The sequence below is a fragment of the Microtus oregoni genome, unplaced genomic scaffold, assembly GCF_018167655.1.
Source record: "Microtus oregoni isolate MIOR12 unplaced genomic scaffold, Mior012 000025F_ref0000491, whole genome shotgun sequence".
Lineage (NCBI taxonomy): Eukaryota > Metazoa > Chordata > Mammalia > Rodentia > Cricetidae > Microtus > Microtus oregoni.
This window is the reverse complement of record NW_024543084.1, coordinates 20,616,339-20,637,551: the sequence shown is the minus strand read 5'-3', so window position 1 is coordinate 20,637,551 and position 21,213 is coordinate 20,616,339.

Sequence of the window (21,213 nt, the reverse complement as noted above, 5' to 3'; positions counted from 1 at the left end):
GAATTCTGCTCTGTTCCCAACGTCCTAGCGGAGCTATCTGCTTCTTCTCCAGCCCAAGATGTTTCTTTTGCTAACACTCTGCTAGGGGAAGCCCCTGCAGAGATGTAACAATCTCCTCTGAAGGGGTGGAGAGGCTTATATAGGGCTTCCTAGGGGTGGAGTTTTCCCAGGGAGAAGGGGGATTGGTTAGTTTTTGCCTGCTCAGGAATTGATCAGTTTAGCTGGTCAGGTGCAGAGATGACTCTGACCTCATGGTCAAATTGTGTGTCTTTTACTGGTTCTTTTTAGCTTTTAGACTCTAATCTCAGGATCAGGGCACATTTCTTCCACTGATTCTGATTCTAGGGGCAAAGTGTGTTTCTTTGACGCTAGTTTCGGAGCCAGGGCACACGTCTTTAGTCATGAGTTCAGGGATAAAGATGTTTCTTTCCTGACCCAGGTCTCAAATACAGGGTGTGTTTCTTTCACTGGCTCTGGGTTCAGAGACAGGGTGCTCAGTGATTGTTGGTTTTCTGCTCCAGTTGTCCCTTTTACCCTACACTGCCAACATTTATGTATATGTGAATAGGTGGATATGAATGGATGTATGAATCTATATATGCCCATGTGTTTGCATATGTGGCTGTTTCTGTGTACACATGTGTATGTGAATGTGCACTTTTATGTGTATGCAAGTATATACACAAGCTTTTGAAGGTACATATGTGAATAGGCCCATGCACAAAACATGTGTGTATGTGGGGGGGTTTGCATATATACGTATATGTGTGATTATATATACATGTGTGTATGAGTATTTGTGCATATATGTATATGCTTGCCTATATGCATGTTACTGTGTGAATTTATTCTTGTGTATATGTACCCAATTATGTGTACATACATTTGTGGTTTTTGCACATGTGTAGGTGAATGTATACACATGTACACAAATATATATTCATATCTTTGTGTGTGATCTGTGTGTGCATATGTATGTTTATGTCTGTACAAGGTGTTGTGTGTATGTTTCAGGTTTGTGTGTGGACATGCATAAGTGTGTCCAAACATGTGCAGATCCATACATGTTTATGTACGTATCTGCTTACATGTGTGTGTTCATGTGTATTTGTATGTTCTCTGTGTATATGTGCTGGGTATGTGCTCATGTCTATTTACATTTAGTATGTCCCCATGTGTATGTAGGTGAGCATGTATTCACAAATGTGTGCACATGCCAATTTGCACACACCCACAAGTGTGTGAGCCTATATGTGTGCTTATGCATTTGCATTTGTAAGCACACATGAATTTATCTGTGTGCCTATGTGTATGTGTGTATTTATATATGTGTCTATGTGACTTTACCTGTGTGCACATGTGTTATTCTATCTGTGTGCATGTGCATGTGTGATGTGGGACTCCCCTCTGTATGCTGTGAATATCATTGGTTAATGAATAAAGCTACATTGGGCCTATTGCAGCCGTAAGGCAAGGCAGGAATTCCAAGCAGATAGAGAAGAGAGTAGATGGAGCCAGAGAGAAGCCATGTAGCCGCAGCAGGAGATAGATGCTGAACTCTGGACAGAACCTTACCAGTAGCCCACAACCGTGTGGCAATACACAGATTAATAGAAATGGATTAATTTAAGATCTAAGAGCTAGTTAGCAACACGCTTAAGCGATTGGTCAAACAGTATTGCCAATAATATAGTTTCTGTGTAATTATTTCGGATCTGTGTGGCCGGAAACGAAAGAGCAGCCTCCACCAACACCTGTGTGTGCAAACATGTGTCCCCATGTGTACACATGTGAGTATGTGCATGTGTATATGTGAGCTGCACAAATACTGGCAGGAGTGTTTTCAGTTCTTCCCATAGTATGGCATATGCCACCTAAGAATTCAGGTCTGGAATCTTCACTGCTCCATCGAGGAATTGTATTGGGGCAAATCACTGGCTAGGGAGAGTTTGATTTTTTAAGCGGAATGAAGGGAGAGTGACAGCAAAGGACAGAAAAGATGGGGTCATTCCTCCCCAAGGAGGCCTCCTGGAGAGCAGAGGGAAACAGCCCAGTCCTGGAACCTTGCAGGGCATAGTCTGCCTCCAGCCGCCCGAGTCACCTGCTCTGTCCCTGTCTTGTTGGCCACGCGCACGCACGCACCTTGTTCCCCATCCCGTCCCTCTTCCCCCTTTTCTTGCCATTCTCTCCACTCTGTGCTCTCCCTCTCTCCCTCCCTCACTCTACCTGCGGGTAGGCCTACCTCTGCACCTCTGCCCTGGACCCTTCCTCCTTGCTGTCTCTGTGTTCTCTCGTGTTTCGTGTCTTCTGCTCCTGCCTGTGTCTGTCTGTTTATGGCAGGAGTTGTTCCATGTTGCCCACTTCCCTGGGAAGTATTCTGAGCAGAGAATACTTCAACCCCCTCCCCGCTCCACCTCGCCACCTCCTCCCCTTCAGCATTCCCCTGCCAGGGAACCAGTCTGAGAAGTCCCTAGAGGCTGCTGCCCTACGCATGAAGTGTACTGAACCCTGGAGCTAAAGCTTCACCCCTGGCCAGGTGACCAGCACACACAGCGCTGGGAGAGACTAGGAGGGGCTGCCCGCTGCCATCCGCAGTCAGTGCAATGAGAAGGAAGAAGCATGGTGTTGCCCAGACCTGAGGAAGGAGACGTGGGAGCAGGAAACTATGAGAAGAAGCATAGTGCTCACCCCAAAAGCCACGGCAGAGCATACAGAGATTGTGAGTCCCGCTGTGGCTTTCAGAGCGATTCCGCTCTACTCTCTCTAATGCCTTCCCTGGACAGTGGGAGGTGAGGACACAGGAAAGAAGACCTGTACCCTGAGGTAGAGAAGAAAGTCAAGCTGAGGACTTTCCCCAGGCTAGGGCAGAGTTTAGCGTGGTGAATTTCAGAGTCCTTAGTCAAGGCTCCCGTCCAGTCCAGCCAGGTACAAGGCCGTTCCAGGCAAAGCAAGCTTCTGGCTGAGGGCCAGAGCTGCATTCCCTCTGCCCCACCCACCGCCAGCCTCTCATGCCAGCCAGGTTCCAACAAGAAACTTTATTCCCCAGGACAAGGACAAGGATGGGGCCAGGACAGGGAAATGACCCTTTGTGCTTCCCCCTCCAGAGGCGTTTGGGCCTAGCCTCCCTGTTGTCTTCCTGAGCCCAGGCCACTCCGCACATGGCACCACACCACTGCTCTGGAGAAGCCTCCACGGCAACTGAGTTCTGGGTTCCCCCGCCAGCCTGTGCCTTCCTCAGAACTCTAGGATATCTGAAAATAGAAAAGGAGAAGACAAAGATATGGTCTGTGAAGAGAAGTTGGGAGGGGGTGGGGTGAGCAAGGCCCAAGTCTGTGGACAGAGGCTGGAGGGACCCATTCAATTTGACCTCCAGGCTCTTCCCCACCTGCTCTGCACCCCCTGAGTGTGCAGAAACGGCCTCCAGTTACCCACCTACACTTCTAGTCAACGTATTAGGAGACTGAGAGTGTGCAAGCATGCATGCACACACACACACACACACACACACACACACACACACACACACACGAGGAGTTAGCCCAGACACATTGCAGAGCTAAGCCCAGAATTTCTAGTCCCCAGAACTTTTCCTGCAGGCTCTCAGAATGGAGTCTGTTTGAGGCCTTGATTTCTGCTCCACCTGTCCTGGGGACCAAATTCAGGGCCCACTCCCGACCCTGGAGAGCCTTTTATCTCAGAGCCAGAGATCAGCCTGTGCCTGGTAACCCTGAGCCATGGCTCCTTCCCAGGGGCTCTCTCACTCCTCCCTCTGCTCTCAAGATGACCTCTACCCAGGGTGATCTTCCTTCCCCTTTTCCAAGCCCTCTCTTCCCACGCAACGCTGGGTCCCAGCTCCAGCCTCCCTAACTGCAATGCCTGAACCTCAAAATACCCTAGGTCCCTACCCTGGGCAGATGGGTGGGGTTACTCTGTGGTAACCCCTCAGCACAAGCGTCTATCTTAGGAAGGCCGTGGGTTACATGAAACTAGAGTCTAATTTTCTAATCTTCAGAACCCACGGACCATCACTTCCTCTGCCCCACAGCCCGTTAGAGACAGGCAGGCTGCCACCAAGTTCCTTTCAAGAGGCCATAAGTCGGGTGTGGTGGTACAAGTCTTTAACCCCAGTACAAGAGAGGCAGAAGGACCTCTGTGAGTTCAAGGCCAGCCTAGTCTACAAAGCAAATTCTGGTACAGCCAGGGCTAAACAGAGAAACCACTCTCAAAAAACAAACAAATAAAAAAGACCTTGACGGACTCTAACCAGAACTCCGGCTCCTCCTGTCCTTGGGGAAACTCACACCCAGGCAGGCACACAAGAATTTAAATGAGAATCAAGCTGGTACTGGTGGCCTTGACACGCCCCCACACACACCCTGCACTCAGCTACTCGCTGAGTTTCTGTACTTTTATAAGTAACAGGCTCTGTATTAGACTCATGCCTCCTGCATTCAGATCCTTTCTCGAGGTCTAATTTGATTTTTAAGAATGGTGGAGAATTTAAAAATTAATGTAATAACTGGCTGCCTAACGCTTACTCTGTGCAGAGTACCTGGGATAGGAAAGACCAGGACAAATGCCCTCTTGCCCCAGGGGAGATGGGCACAGACAACTGACTAGACCATAGCAATGGCACAAGAAGCAAAAACGAAACAAAAACATATACACCAAGGGCACCTACCTCAACCCTAATGCTGTTTCCTGAGAGACTAGCACATACATAGGCCCAGAGGCAGGGGGACCTATGAGAAGCAGAGGGTAACTGCAACAATGGGAAAGCAGACACACCTGTGTACTTGAAGCTGACCTCACCCTGGGGCAAACTGGATATTCTCACAGGTATGCTGTAGGGTGGGATGACCATACTTGCATTGTCTTGGGGTGGGGCTGGCCATGAAACCAGACAGACTGAATGAGGGCCAGCTGTGCCATATTATGTCAGCTTGAACATGGAGGCACAACTGAACTTGACGTCCTGGCCACACTCCGTTAACAATGCCAAAGCCATGCTGAGGAATACCACATCCAGACAGACGGCTCCCCTCCCCGAGCTCCGTCTTTTCCTATGGCCAACTTCACATGCATACTCCCTGGAGCCAACCAAAACCTGAGTACATCAGCTCCAAGGGGAGTTCTGTGAGTCTTTCTAGAAAAGTCTCAAACCTGAGAATGGCTGGAGGAGCCCCCCCAGCTTACAGCTGGGGTGTCATGTGAAGTTGGTCTTGCCTAGCACAGTGCCTCCAATCTTGTAGACGGCCCCAACTCAGCACAACTTCTTATATAGCATCTTTAATTTTTTTATATGGCACCCTAAAAATAGCTGCCTGAAGAAGGCACGATTTTCATTTCCAGCTTGCTTTCCAGTTTGGGACACTGTCAAGCAACCTGACTGAGGTCACAAGGGTGTCCAAAGACTAAAGTAAGCTCTGAAAGTGGGAACCAAGCAGTGGAATACAGCATGAGCCATTGTGGGGCGCTGCCCGGCCAGGGCTGGCTGCAAGGAGCAGGGAGAAGTGGGGATGGAACTGAGCTGGCCTTGAGATGGACTGCAAGGGACACATTCTGTATCTGTCTAATGGGTCTGGGGTACCAAGAAAACAGCCACACAGTCCAGAGTAAGCAAGTTCGACTCTGCAGAGGGTACACAGCCTTATCTAACCGACTCTGCAGAGACTGCGCAGCCTCATCTAACCAAGCGGAGACCACCTGTTATGTGGTTTGGGCTGGGTTTTCATTCCCAGTACAAAGGGTGGAGAATATGTGACTGGCTAATCTAAAGTGCCACCGTTAATAATCAGAAAGCAACTGTGAGCATCTAGTACACATTTTTTTTTTTAATTTCAGAAAGTGCTGGCCCTGGGGCTGTAGAGAAAGCTTCGTGGTTAAGAGCACCGGTGCACTTTGATAGGACCCAGATTTGACTTCCAGAACCCACATAGTGAGGCACAACCACCTCCAATTCTAAGGAATCCGACGCCCTCTTTTGGCCTCACACACACACTCACTAACAAACAAAAATTCAAATCGAGAAAAGAAATGCTGACCTTGAAGGAATTTGAGTTTCTGCCTAGCAGCTTCTTTACATTTTTTTAAAATGAAATTTGTCTTGTTTAACCCTTGGATAGAAAAGATACTGTGTTTCTTTTACATTTCCCACGGGGACAGCCTGGATTTGCGATGCAGAGAGAGGGAGGAATCAAGAATGAACTCTATGCTGCTGCATAGACAGTCAGGGTGCCCTGTACCCAGGCTTAGGAAATGCAGAAAGCAAACCACGTGACAGGATCCTTCCGCAGTAAAGGTCTCCAGAGTCGCTAAGGGCAGGACTGCGCAAAATCCCCTGCACAGAACATTGCTCAGGAGTGACCACCAGGTGGCAGCATAGGCCACCTTTTTTAGGTATGCTCGCTCAAGGCAAGCTGGAGAAGGTCTTTGGGCGGTCTGTCTGCTCCGACCACAGAGGAACTAGGATGGGACCTCCACCAACCCCCCTCGGGAGGCACAGGGTCCAAAGGACCCGGTGGAGAAGGCAGGCGACTTAGGGGCTCCTTACTGCCTAGCCACAGTAGGTGTTCTACTCTGTGAAGCTCCTTAGGGAATTTACGTGTTCATCTCCAAGAGCTGTGGCCTCGAAACAGATTTTGAGGCAAAGTTTTTGTTTTAAACAAAGTAGCCAATACCCCAACTCGAGCCACAGTGTAAAGCTGAGACCAGATTTACGCTGATCTACTATTGTTGGAACGGAATCCTCTTGAGAAGCTTGAAAACCCCTCACCTGCCATTGAGACCTCTCACGGGTAGCTCGGGCCCACTCACTCCATCACCACGGGGTCATCTGTGTACAGCCTTAATGTTACCGTGGGAAACCCCACCAGCAGCAGCAGCTTCCTCGGGAAGGCTTCCCCCAATGCCTCTGAGGAAAGTGGCACCCCTTCCCACATTGTCTGTCACTCACACCTTGGCCCTCCAACAGATGCCAAGCACTTGGAGCAAGCAGATCCCGAGCGTGTCTAGGGTGAGGGATTATGCTTGCCTGCCTGGTAGCAACATGCCAGGCCTCCCCCACGAGGAAGGTAGCAGGGCGCTCACAGAGACCTGAGCAAACGGAATGTACGCTTTCTGTGCAGGGATCGCTGTCAGTGCTGATGTGGTGGCTGAGGACTGTTAAACTCATCACAGATCAGATGCAGGAAACTGCCCTGACTGTCACTGAGCAGTTACTAGCCACAGGACACAGTTCCAGGGCCTGGGATCAGCAGTGAGGAAGACGTGGGGGTGGGGGCCAAATTCCAGACAACACGCATCCAGGAACAAGGCTTTAGCGGCCAGAAAGACGTCCCTTTTTCAGTGGAGGACCCTTTCTCTTCACAGGAGCCGCAGCGAGGCAGAGCTCTGTGCTCTCACAGGGGGACACAGGCACATGAAGTGCTCCGCTGCCAGGCACCCTGCCTGTACCCCTGCAGCTGTGCCAGGCTGCTAGCAGATGGAGAGGAGAAGCTAGAGGCCAGGGATTAGCACCAAGACCAGTCCACACACTCAGAAAAGGCCTTGCAGCAACATTACCCAAAACAAGAGTGAGAAAGACTAGGGCTGGTGAGGTGGATCGGCCGGTAGAGGTGTTTGCTGCCAAGCCTGACACTTGAGTTCAATCCTCCAGACCCACATAGTGGAGGGAGAAAAGCTACTCCTGCAAACTGTTCTCTCTCTCTCTCTCTCTCTCTCTCTCTCACACACACACACACACACACACACACACACACGGGTGGGGGTAAATTATTTTGAAAAAAAAAACAAGGAATTGGGTTTTCAAGCTATGTCCTTCAAAGCTAGGGATCTGCAGGGGTGTCCTGGGGGCAGCAGGAGGGGACAAGGCAGGTGACAATCATACACATGACTGGGAGCCTGGAGCTCCCCAGTGGGACCAGCGAAAGTGGACAGCTGGTAGAGCAGGAAGCCACAGAGACTGGAGTTTAGAACCAAAAAAGGGTGGAGTTGTGCTGAGCTGGGGTCCGGAGGCCAGAAATGGAGCTTCAAGGTCATGTTTGTCTATCAGAGGTCAGAGTCACTCGTGCAGAGGCCCCATCATTTAGTTGGTGTTTGCTGGGCACCCACTATGTGTGGGCACAGCACTAGGACCCCTGATTGTGAGCAAAGCAAAGCTCCTGCCCACCCTTAAGGTAAACACAGCCCGCATAGTTGAATAAAGGACTGCCCGTAGGTGGGCTGGTTCCTAGGGGGTGGTCAGGGAGGGCCTCCCTGTGGAGGTGACATTTGAGCCTGTCTGACTGAACTTGGGCCAGCTGCTCAGCTCCTACCCCAGAGCTTGCAGATCCACTCTGGAAAGAGAGGCTGCCAGAGGGCAGGAAGTCTGGCCCCCTGTAACAGTATCCCCAGGAAGCAGGAAGCCTGGACGGCGCTTTCAGCAACCCTATTCATCAGGGCCCAGCTCTAACCCCAGGCAGTACCCGAGGCTCCGCCTGGGGAGGGGAGGGGGGGTAGAAAGAGGGAGGGAGGGGGAGGGCAGCAGGGAGAGAGACCTGGATTCCCTTGCAGACAATAAATGCTTCCAGGTTCCCGGGAGCATTCCTCGGGTCACAACCACATCTGATCTCAATTACCCCCGGTGTAGGGTTGCCGGGTGGGGGCAGGGGTGGAAAGGAGGCAGTTCCTCCATAATCAGAATCTCTAGGCCCAGCCAGCCAAGGAGCTTCAGGGCAGGTCCCCAACATCTCAATAGGCAGGAGGAAGGATGTACCCAGAAAGGACGTCCAGGTACAAAGGCGCGAGTGGAGGTCAGGGCCTTACTTCACAACCTTTTGGCTGTGATTCACTTGACCTCTCTGGGCCTCAGACTCTCCGGGCCTCACAGCGGAAGGTATTCAGGCAGTTGCGGTGTGCAGCGGGCTCACACTCACGGGGCTAGTGTTAATTCGATCCACTACAACCTGCAACGACAAAGGTGCCTGTCCAGGGCACACATACCAAGAGAGAAGGTCCCTAGGGTTGTCAAACTTTTCAGCTAGCAAGACTTTGTGGTAGGCGACTTAAAGCCAGCATTGTCTTCCCCAGGCCTCAGTTTCCCCATCCACCACAGTGCTCACAAGCAAAATCCTGCCCAGACGACGGTCTTTTAGGCTCCAGTGTGAGAAGCCTCTTTTGCACTAAGAGACCTCAATAGATCTGTGTTACTGCTAGTTTCTCTCCGACTGCTAAAATTCCACTTAGCGAGTGGGCTGAGGAACAAGTGGGCTGGAGGAAGCTTGCAACCGGCCGCTGGAGTTAAGGGCATCTCAGGGGAAATTAAGGGAGACTTCAGACAGGGATTCGAACCTAGACCCCCGGGTTTCGGGGCAGAAAGTAAGCCAGGGTCAGCGGGATGCAGGTCGCAGCGGGCACAGCTTTCACCCCTTCTGTGTGCGGCCGGGAACTCCCCTCTGGCCTCGGCCAGGGAACAATGCACCGCTTCCTGCCAGCCCCGCGGCCGCCGGGAAACGCGCAGGCCCCGGGTCCCCCGCGCTGGTACACGAGGTCGCGTCCTTGGAGACCGCGCGGAGGAGGCTCCACTGACCGCCAGGCAGCGCGCAGGAGTGACCCCCCTCCCCCGCTGCTACGCTGCGCCTGTCACGTGAGCTTGCCGCACCCGCCCTAAGCCTGGCGCGGGAAGAGGTCTGCTGTGCAGCACCCGAAGCCCCGGCTGCTGCTTCAGCAAACACAGTTCGGGCCTCTGCAGCAAGCCCAGGCCCTTTGCACTGGGAACCGAGGCTAGTGAGGAAGAAAGTAAGCCGCTGTGCAATAATCTCCAGCACCTACATAGTGTTATCTAGGTGCCTGGGCCTCTGGAACTTGTGTTGGAAAACAGAGACAGGCAGCTCCTAGAAGTTCACCAAACGTGTTCCCCTCTGACCTCTACACAACTGCGTGGTCACACACCACTGCACCATAAAAACATATACAATACACTCAGAATGAATGATGCCTCACATTAAATTATGTTATATTTTATAGAACCCAATAAGGAGGGGATTGGCATGGAGATGGGGCTGTCTTAGATACAGAGGTTGTTAACAATTTACCTTCGAGGTGACATGTGGCTATGAAGAACAGAGCATGAATCACTAATAAACAGATGCATCTCAAAAGTAGATACAACATGCCAACATATCCAGACACTGTGCCATTGTATGTATGCATACAGCCACATACATGTAAGCACTACACATGTACATGTGTGCCAACTCTGACTACAGCAGCCAGGACCATGCCTGCTCCTTGGGTGACCTGCGAAGGTTCATCTGTGTCATAGATGTTGAATATGTGTTTGTCCATGACAGACATCTCGGGACATCATTCTACATGAATTTGCACATCTTGTAATCTTCCTGTGAAATGTATGTGCATATATTATGGATCATAAGCGCTTTAAAAACATAATCGACACACATTTCTGTGTTGAGCATAGATGAGCTTTCTGCCTGTTTTTCACACATTCTCAAAGCTGTTTGGTCCACCCATGTGCACATATCACATGCCCATGACTTTTACTGGGTTCTGGCTGTGTAGTGAACTGGGAACTTAGGATGCATCTGCATCGTAGGTGCAACATGGAGCCTGGCGGTGCAACACTGAGCTGCCTAAAGTCGGACCGCTGGGTTTGCCTGCTTCACTGTTACCTAGGCAGTCCAGGGCTTCTGTCTCCCCCCCGTGACATGTAATGAGCACACGGTACAGCACCAGACATCTATGTGTTCAACGCGTAACTGAGAGATTCTAGCTTGGAGTGGTGGAGTGGCACACCTACCCTGCTGGCTGATGTTGATTTGATGCTGTCTAGAATTACCATGGAGACCAGTCTCTGGGCTTGTCTGTGAGGAGCTGGTGGATGGGGTTAACTGAGGTGGGTTAGTTGGGAAGGACTGTGGAAAAGCAGCAACGGCATCACTCCCTGCTTCCTGACTGGAGACCACGCCTGTTGACCATGGTTGACTGTTCCTCCAAACTGTGAGATAAAATAATATAAAACAATACCAAGAAAAAGAAGAGGAAAGGGGTATTTTTACATTTATCTGTATATATGATGGGGAGCATGCAATGTGTCCATGGGGATCAGAGGCCAGCCCATGGGCTCTGCTCTATCTACCTATCTATCTATCTATCTATCTATCTCTCTATCTATCTACCTACCATGCTGGTTCCAGGGATCAGATCCGAGTCAACATGGAGCCACCTCACTGGTCGCAACCCTTCTGCTAAGTTACTTCTATCAAGTGTCTTAGTCAGAAACAGTGAAAGTAAAAAATACACCAGTGCTCCACAACCAGTCAGTGGTGATCCCAAATCTGCGTCACAGGACAGGGCAGGCTTCTGAAGTACTCCAGGTACTGATGCACAGTTCATGATCCTGGTGACCCAGTAGGAGAACACACACTCACACCACCACACTCATACATGCACACATTCTCTCTCTCTCTCTCTCTCTCTCTCTCTCTCTCTCTCTCTCTCTCACACACACACACACACACACACACACACACACTCCAGGAAGTCTATGCTCACAGCTTTGACATGCACCACAGAGCTCTCAGGTGCCTTTTATATAAACTCATCCAGCAGCTATAGCTTCCACCTCCAGGCACCCCACTGGAGCAGAGGTATTTGACCCATGTTTCACTGCATTTAAAGCCCAGCACATTGCACTGTGAACACACACCTAATATAACCTATGTACACAAGGCTCATATATGTACTATATCTGATATCCAGACAACATGAATATTGTGCACAAGTTTGTGACCCCCTCCGCATGGGCCAAATGGAGGATTAGCTACACACAGTTCACCAGAAAACGTCTGTGTCACTTAAAGCTATCTCACACCTGCGTTCCATGTGCCCCACATAAAGTGTGCATACACAGGCCCTCCACTGTGCCATCGTGGACACAGTCCTAGCAATCTATAAACCAAGGGCTGACAACACACATAGCCGGCACGGGTGATTTGTGTGCCAGTTTCCCTGTCCTTATTGATGTTCAGACCGGTTCTTCTGGGTGGGTCTGGCATGGAAATGGGGCTCAGCAAAGCAGACCCCCATTGCAGGAGAAAGAAGGTGGCCACTGGCTTCACGCCTGATGACCAGGAAATTATAGTCGACACAAAACCAAAGCAGCGTCTTCTCAGTCCAGGTAATCAGGCCTCTCCCAGATTCGGCCTGACAGTTTAAATGTTCTAATTCCGCTGCCAGGACGGACTCCCCCCTCCAGTCTCAGCCTGGCCCTGGCCTGCTGATGTAATTAGACCCACGTTTTCATTACACTGAGATTAGGCAGGTCCCCTCCGGCTGGCCAGAGGACGCCCACAGCTGCAGGGGAACCATCCTTTGCATGCATGCATTTACCTGATTATGGAGTTTACTTTATAGCAATTGCCCCAGAGCCCTGAGGCCTCCTCTGCCCCACTGCAGCCCCCCAGGCCCTAGAGGCCTCAACCAAACCTGGACTAGTGGATTCTGCTTGACATACTGATACTATAGCACCAATCCTGCAGGCTCTGTGCAGACATGGTCTCCTTTATAAAATGCACTTAAAGAATTCCGGGAGGGAAAAAAAGCATGTCAGGAATCTCGGGGTACACAGGGGGTCTCTAAAGGGGATCCTCCTCCCAAAGCTGTGTTTCAGTTATTCATTCAAGAAACACATACTCAGTTCCTGCATTGAAATATCGTTGCTAGATGAGGGAATCTGTCCCTTGCACACCAGCTGCGTGTCAGGAGAGACTACACACGGGACCACTGCCCTTTGGGAGACCCATCTGAAGGGGAGACTTCCGGGCTTTCACGGCCCTTGCTATGTGTTAGGGTAGAGCAATTCAACCTACAGGGTCACATAGAGTTAGGAGGGATGGGGTGGGGAGGTCCACTCCAGATGGAAGACAACCATTGTAGCAGTCTGCAGAAAAAAGACCCCATGTGTAGGAGGAACAGTAAGATGATTGAAGATAGAGTTAGGGGTGCCAGGACAAAGTGACACCTAAGACAGGGCCCAGGCCCTGGCAGTGCTTTATCCTGAGGTCACTGGAGCCACCGGAGAGTCTTGAACAAGCAAAGGACTCACCCACTGTGTGCCAGGCCTGGGTCCAAACACCCTGCTAGAGTGACTCAGCTGTCCCTCACATCAGCCCCACAAGCCCATCTTCTCCACAGTGTTGACACTCAGAAGCCTCAGTGGTCTTCATACATCTGTTAAAACTGACCCAGCGTGAGGGGGCTGTTTGAATATTTTCTCTCGCGACCTGGTGCACGTGTTTGTGTTTAGTGTGAGCTTGCTCAGAGAGGGTTTGGGAGCTGGTCTATTTGACTGAAAACTAGGATCTCAGGTAGCACAGGCTGGCCCTGAACTTGCTGTGTAGCCAGGAATGACCTTGGACCTCTGGTTTTCTCCTTCCACCTCCCAAGTGCTGGAGATTACGGATGTGAGCCACTGTGCCCAGTTTTATTAGTGCTGGGAATCAAACCCAGGGCCTCATATGTGCTGTGTAAGCACTCTCCCAAGTGAGCCATTCCCAGGCCTCTCCTAGACTACCTGATAAAGGATTCAAAGCTTCTCTGATTAGGGAGGCATTGTAAATGGGCAATCCTAGTCTAGAGCTGAGGAGCCATCACAGGGGACACGGGAACAGAGACAGCAGTTTTTCCTTTCAATATTCTGATATGGACTCTGGGCCTGGTCCAGGGGTGCAGCTCCTCTGCCCAGTGCCTGCTCTGTGCCCCACCTCACAGCGGAAGCACACAGGGGTCAGAACATGCTACAATCTACTTGGTCAACGTCCTACAGCAAAGGGCAGAAGCACTGAGGTAGGCAGTGTGATGTCACTGGGACTCTTCTGGGGGACCAAGATAGAGGCATTAACTACACCAAATGGGGAGGGAAAATGGACCTCCTTAAACACAGGTCAGGGTCAGAAGCCCACTCTCCTCAGGCTCCCTCCGGTCTATTCATCCAGAGCTTCCGGTGAGGCCCTCTTTACTCCCCTCACTCCGTGCCTACAGCTTCTCCTCCCCAGAGATGCAGGGCCCTATCTTCGGAGGACAGTGTCATAAGAGCACCCAGTTCTGAAGCCAGCTAAACTAGGGTTTGGATCCCAGATACGACACTGCCCAGCTGTGTGGCCCATGACAGGTCCTCCCTTTCTGGGCCTCAGTTCGCCCTTCTGAAAGCAGAGCTAATGGGCCAGTGTGAGCGACAGGTAAGGCCTCTACCTGGGGCAGCTGGTCTGCTGTGGGCACTGCTTGGAGTACTATTGACACCCAGTAAGGTCCTCGGTCATTCCTTTCCCTGACACAGAGTGCCCAACTTAAAACAAGCCCAGCCCTCCAGCCTGCTACCCATACTGCAAGATGCAGCCAGTGCCATCTGCTATCTGACTTCCTTGGGATCCCTGGCTGCAGCTGCACTGGGCATTTATGCCCCTGTTTCAGGGCTTCCTTCGTCCACACACTGTCTCTCATGCCACTCCTGACGTTCACCCCTCTCCATGCCCAAGTCCACATGCTTAGGTTCCACAACTCACTACTGAGTGGGCCACTTATTCCTAGCAAGTGCTTTATTGAATGTCTACTCTGTGCTCAGGTCGGGACCACGTACCGTCACAGCTAATCAGATGACAACCGCAAGGAAGAACTGCTACCTGCATCTTACTGAGGAAGAGATGGGCTCAGAGAAGTTGCTGGCCTGTGGTAGACCGCTAGCTGTACTGGACAGAGTCCTTCCTTGTCAGGCTGTCACAGGGTTAGTTGTAAAGGTACTCACATATACCACAGTTCAAGGGGTGGGGGGAGAGTGCAGCGCAGTAGCACAGTTCAAGATGGGGGTGTGTGCAGAGTTCAAGGTGGGGGAGTGTGCAGCGGGTGGGGGGGGAGGGAGGAGGGTGCAGCGCAGCACAGTTCAAGGTGGGGAGGAGGGAGGAGGTGCAGCGCAGCACAGTTCAAGGTGGGGGAAGGGAGGAGGTGCAGCGCAGCACAGTTCAAGGTGGGGGAAGGGAGGAGGTGCAGCGCAGCACAGTTCAAGGTGGGGGGGAGGGAGGAGGTGCAGGGCAGCACAGTTCAAGGTGGGGGGGAGGGTGCAGTGGGTGGGAGGGAGGGAGGAGGTGCAGCGCAGTACAGTTCAAGGTGGGGGGAGGGTGCAGCGCAGCACAGTTCAAGGTGAGGGGGAGTGTGAAGCGGGTGGGGGGGAGGGAGGAGGGTGCAGGGCAGTACAGTTCAAGGTGGGGAGGAGGGTGCAGCGCAGTACAGTTCAAGGTGGGGGGAGGGAGGAGGTGCAGCACAGTTCAAGGTGGGGGGAGGGTGCAGCGCAGCACAGTTCAAGATGGGGGGAGGGAGGAGGTGCAGCTCAGTACAGTTCAAGGTGGGGGGAGGGTGCGGTCCCTCTGCGCTGGAGTTGGAGTGCGTGTGTCTCAGAAGTTGACAAAGCTGCTCAGACCTGAAGGTGGAGAGACACCATCACCCTAATCCGAGTGCTGAGTGGTGGGGACCTTGAGCTCTCCTAGCCCCACCCTTCGGACAAGAGAGCAGTCAGCCATGGTTCTGGCCTCTTTATATGCCCCAGCGGGTTCCTTCGTGATCATGTCGCCGATGAATACAGGACAGCTTGAATGTCCACATGGCTCTTTTTGGGTCTCAGACTCTTCCTCCATCACAAAAGGACTGAAGAAATCCAGAAAGAGTCGCTGAGAACAACTATGAGACAGCTTCCAAACTCTGCCTATGCCTTAGGCTGGCTTTTTCCATTTGCTGATTGCTTTCAGAAGCACAGCATAAGCTGCCCACAGAAATGATGCTATAATAACAACAGCACCGTGGGCTCTTATCTGGTCAGAGCCACCATGTAGCAGGAATGTACCGGGCAACCCATCAGCTAGTTAGGACACTAAAACACGTGTTGTTAAAGAGCCTCCACCGAGTCACCTCTAGCATCGCGCCTCGAGCCCAGGTGCGGAGGTCAAGTGCTCCACTGTCCATTTTGGGCCCAGGCAGAGAATCTCCACTCTGAGCATGCCTGTGCCTCAGGTCACTTGGAGAACTTCGTGCAGACTGGGAGTCCTGTACCAGCGTAAGGCTAGCTACAAGCCTCCCTCCACCCTCCTGCTCCTCGAAACCCCTTCCCCTAAGCCTGAGCAATCAAGACTGCTGCCTTGCGGGCTAGAGCTAGTGCCCGCCTCCTCTCAGCCCCTCCCCTCGGCTGCAAATCCCAGCTCATTTGCATGTGGATCGCGCCTGCCACCATGGGTGCTGGGGTCAATTGAAACTCAAGAAAAGAGAAGAAATTTATGCAAAACTGTTGATTGCATTTGTATGTAATGAAATCATCCAATATTCATCTGACTATAGAATCTAATCTGAGAAGAGAACTGAAGGACATGAGTGTCACTGCAAAAGCGTAATGAGCCACTGTAGTGATTAAAAAAGCTCTTGAGCCTTCTGAAAAATCCAGGCAGAAATAGCGTCTAATCAACTCTGAATATAGGAGGCGAGATTGGGCTGGCGCGCTGCGCACGGCCCGCCCCGGTGCTGGGGGTGCGTGGTAAACCCTGGCGGTCGTGGTCTGTGGGTGCCAAGCGCCGGCCACAATCAGCTGAGGCCTCGGTGCACAAAGCAACCGACTCTCGCCACGCAGAAAGAACCCAATCACAGCTGTTGCGAAGAGCAGCTTGAGCTGCACCCACGGCACAGAGGCCCCCTCCTGAGTCTTTGCTCCAGCGGGAAGGGCTGGAGAATCTGGGTCTGCTACACCTGGCTGCCCCTTGGTCCAGCCATCCCCGAGCAGGGGAGAGCGGTGTCTCTCAGAAGCCCGGACTCATCCCACTGAGACGCCACCTCAGATGTTCCCTGACAAAAATCTCTTTATTTTCCAGCTCCAGGCTTTGTCTTCCTGTCCTTGTTATTGTCTTATGACTACTTAGTGAATGTCGGTCTCCTCCATCAGACCGTGAGGTCAGCAACCTTGTTCACCTCTGGAACCTGTGGAAGCCGCCTCCGAAGATCCTCACCAAGCACGGACAAGACGCTGAAGAGTCTGCTGAATGGATAAGCTGATCCCATTCAGCAGCCAAATGTGTTAAATCCGTTTGTTCATTTATTGATCCTTGACGAATGGACAGTGTGCATGAGGCTTAGTTCCTGGCACAGTGCAGGCTGGGCAGGTTAAAAAGGTTCCTGCCCTCTCAGCGCTCAAAGTCGGAGCAGAAGGGTTAAAGACTACACACAATCAGATCAGTCATGGGGGTTGGGGAGCAGTAGAACAGAGCTGTCAATGGGCACTGAGGTGTAGATGAGGCACCGGGGTTCCCAGGTTCGGAGCCTCCTTACAATGAACTGTAAAGGAGACACACGGATGACAGGAGCGGAAATGGAGGGGATGGGGATCAGAGGGGAGACTCGGAGGGAGTTGTCGCTGGACCTTTCCTCCCCGGTGGTCTGACTCCAAGGAGGCAAGAAAGGAGAGCAGTGAAGCAGGTCCTCAGATATGAGTCATTCACGTAGGACCCGCCTCTTCCGATCAGGCGACCTGGGCTTTCCAGGGTCTGCTCTGGGCTGATGGTGCTCAGGGAACTTCCGGCTCCCAGTCGACCCCGCGCGCCTTTGTGTGCCCATCTCTGGAATTTTCTCCTTTATTCTCTATCTTCCTGCCCCACTAACTCTTCTAGGGGAATCACTGATGGTTACTCCAAGCAGACGTGGTCGCTTAAGTCTGCCGCTTTCTGGGCAGAAGGAAGAGAATGTGCAGTCTCTGTATGGCGGGGAGGGCAGAGCAAGGGGGGGGGGGAACCCAGCTGGAAGGAGGAGAGCCCAGTTTACCTGTCCTTCCTGCTCAGTCCCTGGGGCCAAATTTCTTATTCTCGGGGAGTCGTAGAATCTCTGCCAGGGAGGACATGGTTTGCATTTTGAAGAATTGGTCAAATAGAGAAAGACCAACTAGGAGTGCTTAGGTTCTGCTGGAATGGAGATGGGCCCAGTCACTGGAGACTTTGAAGAGGGCCACCCCACCTCAAAGGCTATCCGAGGAGGGTTGACCAGATGGTAAGGGAGTGGAAGGAAAGAAAGCAGGTCAGGGGCAGGGCCACTGCAGCCACCCACAGTTCAGTATTGCATCCCCGTGGGAAGCTGCCCTTTTTCTCACACTAACGTATGCCCAAGACACCAAGTTGCTTGTTATAAGTTGGAATCTATTGGTTCTGAGAATCCAAGAGAAATTATGATGAAACTACCTTTTTTTTTATTAACCCCAAGCAGGGAACCCCAATTTTTTATTAACCCCAAGCAGGGAACCCCAAATCAAAGGGTCTTTGTGAGTCACTTGCATATTTCAAGCCTTAAATTCACTAAAAACAGGGAGTCTAAGGATGACTTTGGGAACATTCCGTTTCCCATCCCCTGTGATTTTAATGCCTGATGAAGACATAAGGGACATCTCTGAACTCAGGGCCTTAAAAGTCCCCATGTGGCATCTGACAGACTGAGGATGAGACTACCAGGGTGTGGGGACAGGGAGCAGTCTCAAAATGTGGGCTCACGTCTCAGTTCTGCCACTCACTTTTGCTTTTGATGGGCAACTCACCCATGTGTACATACACACACACACACACACACACACACACACGCACGTGCGCACACACACACACACACGCACGTGCGCACACACACACACACCTATGCCTCACCATCACCTTCGGTACACCAGGGGAGGTCCTAGAAGTGGTGAGAGGTAAGTGCTCAGTTCCCAAACCTACCCTCACACAAGTCCCATGAGTTACTGTCAGCTATGGCTTTATATGAGGCAGCCAGCCAGCCTTTCTGTCTCACCTGGCTAGCTTTTGGCCAGCATGCTCCGGCTGAGGTGGGGGAGGGGAGGGGAGGGGAGGCAGAACTCATTTCTTCTCCCCCCACTTCCACAGATGCCTCAGTCAGCAGCTGTGATTCTCTGGGAGCTGGTAGAGTCTGGAGGTTGAAGACCGCAGATCTTTGGTTGTGTGGTTTGGTTTGGTTTGGCTTTTTTCAAGACAAGGTTTCTCTGTGTAGCCCTGGCTGTCCTGGAACTCACTCTATAGACCAGGCTGTCCTTGAACTCATAGAGATTTGCCTGCTTCTGCCTCTAAGTGCTGGGATTAAAGGCGTGTGTCACCACCAGCTGACAAGACTGAAGGTCTTAAGAAACATTTCAAGTGTGTGTGTACATGTGTGAATGCATGCACAGCACAGCACATGCAGTGCACAGCATAGCACATGCAGAGATCAGTTCTCTCCTTCCACCATATGGATTCAGGGGGTAGAACTCAGTCTCCAGGCCTGGTGGTACATGCTTTTACTCACTAAGCTCTTTCAATATGCCCCAAAGCTGTAGGTCTTGTTAGCAATATTGCTACAACCAACAAGCTAAAATACAATGGTACAGTACCCTGGACATTGTGTCCAGTACTTTCTCATTCCAACATCGTTACAGCAGCTGCCTCTGACCCCACTCCCATTCTAGAAACGCTGTTTGGGACTTTAGGAGTCTACACCCCCACCTCCCCACCCCCAGCTGATTGTGTGTTGGACCTGAGATATGATGAGAGCTTTGCTGGTAATGTCACAGGAGGAAGAGGCTGCCTTAGGGGGAGACACAGGGGGAAAGTTCTTAAAGCCCTCAGAGCTGCAAAGGGGAGACCACCGGGAATCATGGGAATGAGGATTTCCTGTATGTGGAGCCATTTAGGTTGGACCTAAAGGAGAGTGAGGTGAACTCTCTCTCTCTCTCTCTCTCTCTCTCTCTCCTTTCCTCCCTCCTTTTTCTTTTCTGAGAAAAAAATTTCGAAGTCTAGCTTGACAGAAAGAGCGATGGCTCAGCACATGACTGTTGCCAAGCCTGACACCCTGAGCTCACTGCCCAAGACCCACGTGGGGGGAGGAGAGAATGAACCTGCAGAGCTTCCACACATGCACAAGACATGTGCACACATGCACACAATAAACAAATGAACAAATAAACAAAACATTAAAGAAGATAGATGGGACAAAAATAAAACTGGAACTGATGCTGCCTGGACTACAGAGGGGGTCTATCTCAAAACAAACAAAATTCCTTGGGACCAGGCATGGTGGCATACACCTCTTATCACACCACTCAGGAAGCAAAGGTAGACAGATCTCTGTGAGTTCAAGGTCAACATGTCTACATAGTGAGTCCCAGGGTAGCCAGGATTACACAGAAAAACCCTGTCTCGAAAAATAAGTGAGACCCTGACTCAAAAATAAGACAAGAAAAAAAAATAAGACAAGAAAAGCCAGAACTGCAGCTGAGGAGAGACATGGCTCATCCATTAAGAGTACTGGGTGCTCTGCCTGGAGACCTAGGTTCGATTCCCAGCACCTACAAGGAGGCTTTTGCCCTCTGTAAATCTAGTCCAAGGGGATCTGATGCCCTCTGCTGGCCTCCATGGACACTGCTCATACATGATACACCAGCATATATGCAGCCAAAATGCCCACTAAACAATAAATAGATAAACAAATAAGTAAAGTAACACGAGAAAACAAAGCCCAGGATATATAGTAACAACCATTCCTGTTTTTGCAGCATGTATATGCACACACAAATGTTGACAGAGGTTTCTGTCCCACCCTGTCCTTCAGTGGTTCAGTCCCAAAGGAATCACACAGAGGTCTACATTAGTTATAAGCTGATTGGCCTAGTATCTCAGGATTCTTATTAATTAATTCTTACATCTTAAATTGGTCCATTATTCTTGTCTATGTTAGCCACGTGGCCAACATAGACAAGAATTATGGGCTAATATAAGTTTAAAGAATTAGTTAATAAGAAGAGCCTGAGGTACTGGGCCAATCGGTTTAGTTCTTTGGGACTGAATGACTGTAGGACCGGGCAGGACAGAAACCTCAGACAACACACAACTATGTACACATGAATATGCGATGTCAGGGTGCCACTACCTCAGTGAAATCACCATTATAATTTAGTAAGTATCCTTCACAACCCACTCTCCTTTTAAATTTTCTAATGTAAAAAAAAAATCAGGAGGAGTTGCTATGTGAGACTGGTTTGTGTGTGATGCTGTGTTTATGACAAGGGCTTGCTTTCTCTACTGCCTCTCCTGCTTAGAAGCTCCACTGTAGCTAAAACCCACCACCCTGGCTACCTACAAATACACCATATTTATTCATTCCTAC